We start from the raw sequence: 7,186 nt of genomic DNA, 5'->3' as shown, positions 1-7,186 counted from the left end.
GGGCACAATTCAGTCACTAACACGCAGGGTGCTGGCCACCCATCTGCAGAGTCCTGTCCAGCAGAGGGCGATAACACTTGCAGTCCAGCTCCCAGGACAGTGATGACCAGATCTGCAGCCTCCCTAGGAGAATGCTTCCAGAAACACAGTTTGTTTCTCCTGAACGTACCCCGGTTCACTTGTTACCCCAACTACTTCCAAATAGCAAGGAAAGAAAAAAAGCAACAACTTTTAATGTAATAAAACAATGTTCTCTTTCTGAACTGTGGGATTGTTTTCCTGTAATCAGAAAACATTCTTCTCCTCTCTGTTAGATAGCATCTCTTTCAGTGTACTGTTTGCTTTTTCTCCCAGCCCTTGTCTTCTGTCCCCTCCCATCTGGCAAATACTAGTGAGTTACATAAATTGGTTTCCTTACCTATCATTACAGCATAGGAGTGGCTGGCCCTCGTACGTAGGGGACATGCTGTCCTCCGGGAAGGGCACAGTTACGAAACCAAATCATACCAGGACTTTAGAAATATTTGGAGAAAGATACAGAAGCACCCATGAGCCTGGCACATCGACACAACTCTCTTCACCTTGCCTTGTGCTTTCGTAGCCACATGCTTATGTATTTTGTATCTGTGAGGATCCAGGCAGGAAAGCAGGAACTAAATCCAATTGTTTTAACAGAGAAAATTTAACATAGAGAATTGTCTAAACAGGAGTTGGAGGATTCAAAAAAGCCAAAAGGCAACACAGAGAAAGATGTTGTAGGGAGCAGCTACCTACCGCTCCTTAGGGGATTTCCCTGGTGGCTCAGTGGTAAACAATCTGCCTGCCAGTGCGGGAGATGTGGGTTCGATCTCTGGGTTGGGAAGATCCCCTGGAGGAGGAAAGGACAACCCACTGAAGTATTCATGCCCAGAGAATCCCATGTACAGAGGAGCCTGGTGGGCTGCAGTCCATGGAGTTGGACACGACTGAGTGACTAAGCAACAACAACAGCAACAAGAGGTCAGAGAGACAGCTCTTTCTACCATGTGAGAACATGGCAAGAAGGTGGCCATCTGCAGCTTGCAAGAGGTCCCTCACTAGACAGCAAATCAGCCAGCATCTTGATCTTGGAACGTCCACCCTCCAGAACTGTGTAAAATAAATGTCTGTTGTTTAAGCCACCCCATGTATGGTGCTTTGTTGTAGCAGCTTGAACTGGGAGAGCTCCTCTTCCTAGTACCAGAGACTCTTGCTCAAGTACATGCCTGTGTGCTCAGTCACTAAGTCATGTCCAACTCTTTGCAACCCCATGGGCCATAGCCCACCATTCTCCTCTGTCCATGGGATTCTCCAGGCAAGGATACTGGAGTGGGTTGCCAATTCCTCCTCCAGGGGATCTTCCCGACCCAGGGATCAAACCCAGGTGGATTCTGTACCAACTGGGAAGCCCACGCATAGGTACATACACAGAGAGAAATGGGTCCATGGGAAAGAGGCTGGGTCACTTACACCTACTTATTAAGAGCTTCCACTGTGGTGAGTCTTATGGTTAACATTCATACCAGGCACATGTATCTCCACACCCCATGCTTATTCTCAGAGATCTATCCACATACCTCATTATCATCAGACCACTCTAATCACCAGTTTTCCAATCCTGTTCTCTCTAAGTCCCTGCGTGCACATGTGCTGAGTCACTTCAGTTGTGTCCGACTCTATGCTACCCTATGGACTGTAGCCCCACCAGGCTCCTCTGTCCATGGGATTTCCCAGGGAAAAATACTGGAGTGGGTTGCCATGCTCTCCTCCAGGGGATCTTTCCAACCCAGGATCGAACTCACGTCTCTTATGTCTCCTGCATTGGCAGACAGTTTCTTTACCACTAGTGCCATCTGGGAAGGCCCTAAGTCTCCGACCACTTGCCAAACCATCAGCCCCTCCCCAGGAATCAGTGTAGACCTGTGCCTCTGATTCCCTCTCTGAAGAGAACAACAGATGTTCTGATTAGAGTTCTTTCTGCTGTCCTTCGGGGGCACTCCTGATTGGGTTAGTAAGTAGCATGCCATTTCTGCTTTGTGTGTAACGCAGAATACATCATCATCTGTGACAAGGGGGAGGCCTTTTCTCTCCATCATCAGCGAGTCCCAGACAACCCTATGAGGCCATGCAATGGGCTGAACAGGAAGAGATGTCAGAGAGTCTGAGAAACCTGCTCATGCAAATTACCTGTGCCTTCTGAGCCTGCTTGAGCCCTATTGTATAATACCATTTCCACCTGGAAATGTGCGTCTCTGAGCTCAAGCATCCCTACCATTATGACACAGGGCATCAGGTAACGTCAGTTCATGATAGAACACTGGGGTCCCATGGCCCTAGGATATCCCATGGCGAAGTATTCAGTGTCTGTCAGGCCCAGTAAAAGGCTAGGACTTATTCTCAAAAGGAGAATAATCTGTGGATGAGGGCAAGGCTTTGCTCTTAAACCTTAAGGTTCTGCTCTGTGATTCCCCTATTGAAGCTTGTCAGAGGCTTCATACCACATCGTCAGTTTCCATAGAAACCTCACGCATCACGGATCTTCTGGGTCACAAGGCCTAAATGACACAGCATCTAACTCTGGAGCCTGCTGCAGGTACCCTACAGGCCTCTGAGCCTCCCTCAAAACTGGAAACCTGATGTGTCAGAGTAGAATATTCAGTATAATATGTTCCATTTAAAATAAAAAAGACCCACCAAGCATTATCATGTCTTTTTCAGTGGTAAGAGATGGGAGGAGCAGCATCTTGTTCTCATTTTGGAGAGGACATCCCAGCCTGTTCTGTTGAGACCATAGGGCTTGTCTCTCAGCTCTGGCTTGCATCTGTTTTCTTACTAAGGCATCGAATTTTATATCAGATACATTAGTACGTGTGCTCTTTGCAACCCTACGGACTGTAGCCCACCAGGCTCCTCTGTCCATGGGATTTCCCAGGCAAGAATACTGGAGTGGGGTGCCATTTCCTCCTCCATGGGAAATTAATCTCCTCCTAACCCAGGGATTGAACCCTTGTCTCCTGCGTCTCCTGCATTGGCAGTGGAATGCTTTACCATTGAGACACCTGGGAAGCCGCAGGTACTTTTGTTTTGATATTTAAATGGACAAATAGCTAACACTGAATTGTTTGCTCCTGTAGATTCCTAGAGCTTACAAGTAGAACTTAAATTCTAGTTCAGACATCCAGACCAATGTTGGGAACTTCCATGAGTACTAACACAAGTCAGCAGTGAGTTCAGGTTAGAATGTATGAACAAATTCTTCCTTCTCATCAGCTATGAGTCTCTGCTTAGCTCTTAGGGAGTGCATTCACATGGGATATCTGAGACGAAATCCTTATAACTTAAGAAAGATTTGAGAAATCAGTGTTTGGAAGTTTTTATCCTTGATGAATATGGTTGTAGCTGAAATGCAATGAAATTTTTACTAAAATATTAAAGTACATTATAATATTATATTTATAGTATTACAGTATGCTACATTATATATTATAGTATAATTATAATATATATAATATAGCTATACTATAATATATAAGCTGTGTATTGTAGTATGGCATACTACAATATGGGCTTCCCAGGCAGTGCTAGTGGTAAAGAACCCACCTGTCAATGCAGTAGACTTAAGAGACACGGGTTCGATCCCTTGATCGGAAAGCTCCCCTGGAGGAGGGCATAGCTACCCACTCCAGTACTCTTGCCAGGAGAATCCCATGGACAGAGGAGCCTGGTGGGCTACAGTCCGTAGGGTTGAAAACTGCAGCAACTTAGCATGCATGCATGCATACTATAATATACAATATTAGACTGCTGCATAGACATATGCCTCCGGTAGCACTTGTCTTGTAGGACTTGGACTTGGGGGTCATTTCCAAATGTTAATATTTGGGGAATAGATTCTGTCTGTGCCCTTTCCACCTTGATAAGAGTTGGTCAGAGTCAAGGATATAGACAGCCACACTTTCTCTTAGGCAGATTCCCTGTGTGTTAAAGGAGCGTCTGGTGTGAATTCCATGACCTTCCTCTGAGAACTCTTAAAAACACAAGGATTCTGATTATTGACACTGATAGCAGTGTCAGCCAAGTTCTCAATCAATGCTGTATGGCCCAGGGTTGAAATGCAGCCAAGTTTTATGCTTATGCCTTCATGCCCCTAAGTATTGATATTTCTTAAAGAATATGACAGCTACTACTATATTCTCCTTAGCAGTTATTACAAGGGCGGGGTGACTCACGAATTGTGTTCCTTCTGGCCTCAGGTAGCCTCAAGCCTCTGAAAAGTGCCTTTTGCTTTCCAAGATTAGAATCAAGACCCTGGAGACTGTGCCTTTCAATTCTTCTTTCTGAGAACTCGTTCTAATTGCTACAAGTCCACTTCCTATAAACAGATTAGTATCCTGATTGCGATGTTTACACCAACTTAATGAAGTTTTCATCGTTGTATTGAAAGTGGTTTAACAACAGCTATACTGAGCACTGGCAGAAACCTCCAGAATGTCCAGTCCTGAACTGCAAATCCAAGACTTTGTTTGCGACAGTTCTCTATAAAATGTCAAAGAAGCACACCAGCTACTGCTTCAAGTTCTATTTTTGAAAGCAAAATAGAGCAGCTTTATAAATTCCTAAAAAGGGGGGAAAAGGAATTGAAAGAGCCAATAGAATGACATTTTCTGGCTTCCCTCAAAAATAATGGGCTTTGATAGAAATGTCCAGCCATCATTTTCAATGCCTAGGACGCAGACAGAAAACAATTTAAAATGGGAACAAGGTTGGTTTACAATATTATGTTAGTTTTAGATATGCAACATACTGCCTGACTTATATTTTGTAACTGGAGCTTGTGCCTCTTAATCACCTGTTTTGTCTGTGGCTCCATGGCAACCACTAGGTTGTTTTCTGTACCTATTACTCTGCTCTGTTTTGTTGTGTTTGTATATTTATATTGGGTCTTTTTTTTTTTTTTAATTTAATTCCACGTATAAGTGAAATCATATGGTATTTGTTTTCCTCTGATTTATTTCATTTAGCATAATACATTCTAGGTTCATCCATGTTGTGGAAAATGGCAAGATTTTTTTAGCTAAGTATAGTTCACTAAAAAATATATATTTATATCGTATCTTTATCCATTCATCTATTGACGGACACAGGTTGCTTCCTTATCTTGGCTGTTGTAAATAACGCAGCAATAAACTTTGGAGTGCATATATATACCTTTTTTGAATTGGTGGTTTTGTTTTCTTTGGATAAATATCCAGAGATGGAATTGCTAAATCATACAGTAGTTCAATTTTTATTTTTACTTTTTATTGTTTTCCACCAATTTATGTACCCGTCAGCAATGTACTAGAGTTCCCCTTTCTCCACAACCTTGTTAATTTTGTTACTTACAGACATTTTGCTGATAGCCATTTTAACAGGTATGATGCTATCTCATTTTGGTTTTGATTTGCATGTCTCTGATGATTAGTACTGAGGAGCATTTTTTGTGTGTGTGCCTGTTGCCCATCTATATATCTTCTTTGGAAAAATGTCTACTGAGGCCTTCTATGCATATTTAATTGGGTTGTCTGCTTTTATGATATACTGAGTTGTGAGAAGTGTTCATAGAGTTTGGATATTAACTCCTTATCAGTCATACTACTTGCAAATATTTTCTCCCATTCAGTAGGTTGTCTAGGTTGTCTTTTTGTTTTGTCAATGATTTCCTTTGCTGTGCAAAAGCTTTTAAGTTTAATTAGATCCCACTTGTTTATTTTTGCTTTTTTAAAAAAAATCATTTTTAATTGGATTATAATTGCTTTTCAATGTTGTGTTGGTTTCTGCCATACAACAACATGAACCAACCACAAGTATGCGTATGTCCCCTCCCTCTTGAACCTTGCTCCCACCCCCCACTATTTTTGAATTTATTTATTTTGCCTTAGAAGACCAATTCAAAAAAGATTATTTCAACAAGTAATGCCAAAGAGTGGTCTGCCTGTGTTCTCTTCTAGGAGTTTCTGATGTGCGTTGAGGTGCCTGCCTGGGACATGAATTTAATTATGGGAGTGTGGTGGCTTAATTCTCCCTGAACCTTGAAGGATTACACATCAGCATCTCATGTTTACTTCCTGTAATTAAAATGGTGGCAGCGTGTGAGCCTTAAGGCAAGGGAAATGAAGCTTTGTTAGACATCTCCTCCTCCAATGAGAGTTAAGTATCAACACAGGTATATCCAAACCACTTTTGTTTTCTATTAACAAGTTCTGAATAATAGTGTTTAGTTTTCTCCCAAACTTCAGAGTATGAACAGCAGCTAGCAACTGAATGTGAGTCCAGTACTTCCAAACATTTCACAAGTACCACGCTGACTCCATAGTGGATGAAATGAATGTTAAGGTATGTAGTGAACTACCATGCTCTCCAGTTGTAGTAGTCACAGATATTAGTGCTGGCTTAGTCGCTAAGTCACACCTGGCTCTTACAACCCCATGGACTGTATCCCACCAGGCTGCTCTGTCCATGGGGATTCTCCAGGAAAGAATACTAGAGTGGGTTGCCATGCCCTCCTCCGGGGGAGCTTCCAGACCCAGGGGTCAAAGCTGCGTCTCCGGCATTGCAAGTGGATTTTTACTGATTGTGCCAGCAGGGAAACCCCACAGATATTAGTAGAAAACTCTAATCGGTTGACATGGTTTATTATCAGGCTTCATATACAGTAACTGTCAATCTTTTTTTTTTCTTTTTGGCTGAACCATTCAGTATTTGGGATCTTAGATTCCTGACCAGGGATCAAACTGGCACCCCCTGCCTTGGAAGCGAGGAGTCTTAACCACTGAATCACCAGGAAAGTCCCCCAGAAACTGTCAATCTTGGCTTTCTGTGTATCTTTAGAAATGCAACACCAGCAGTTTATCTGAAATTTGCAAACAAACTTGTAGTTTTGCTCATGGTTCATAGCAGGTGTGATAAAAGGAAGCTAGTCCCATGACATCTTGCCATTAGTACATTTATCTTTGTCTGTCTCTCTTTTTCGTGTTGTAGGTTTTCCTTGAACACCTGGTAAACCCTGACTGCTTGTTTACATCTAAACGAGGCAATAAAATGACTGATTTGGAGGTGACCTGCTAACTAGAGAGAGGGTAAGTTGTGAGTCGTACATAAGTGCCCTTCAAATGGGGTCTTTATTCTT

The sequence above is a fragment of the Bison bison genome, unplaced genomic scaffold (genome assembly GCF_000754665.1).
Source record: "Bison bison bison isolate TAMUID 2011002044 unplaced genomic scaffold, Bison_UMD1.0 scf7180017864141, whole genome shotgun sequence".
Classification (NCBI taxonomy): domain Eukaryota; kingdom Metazoa; phylum Chordata; class Mammalia; order Artiodactyla; family Bovidae; genus Bison; species Bison bison.
The sequence above is the reverse complement of the archived record's forward strand: the minus strand, read 5'-3'. Positions refer to the sequence as shown.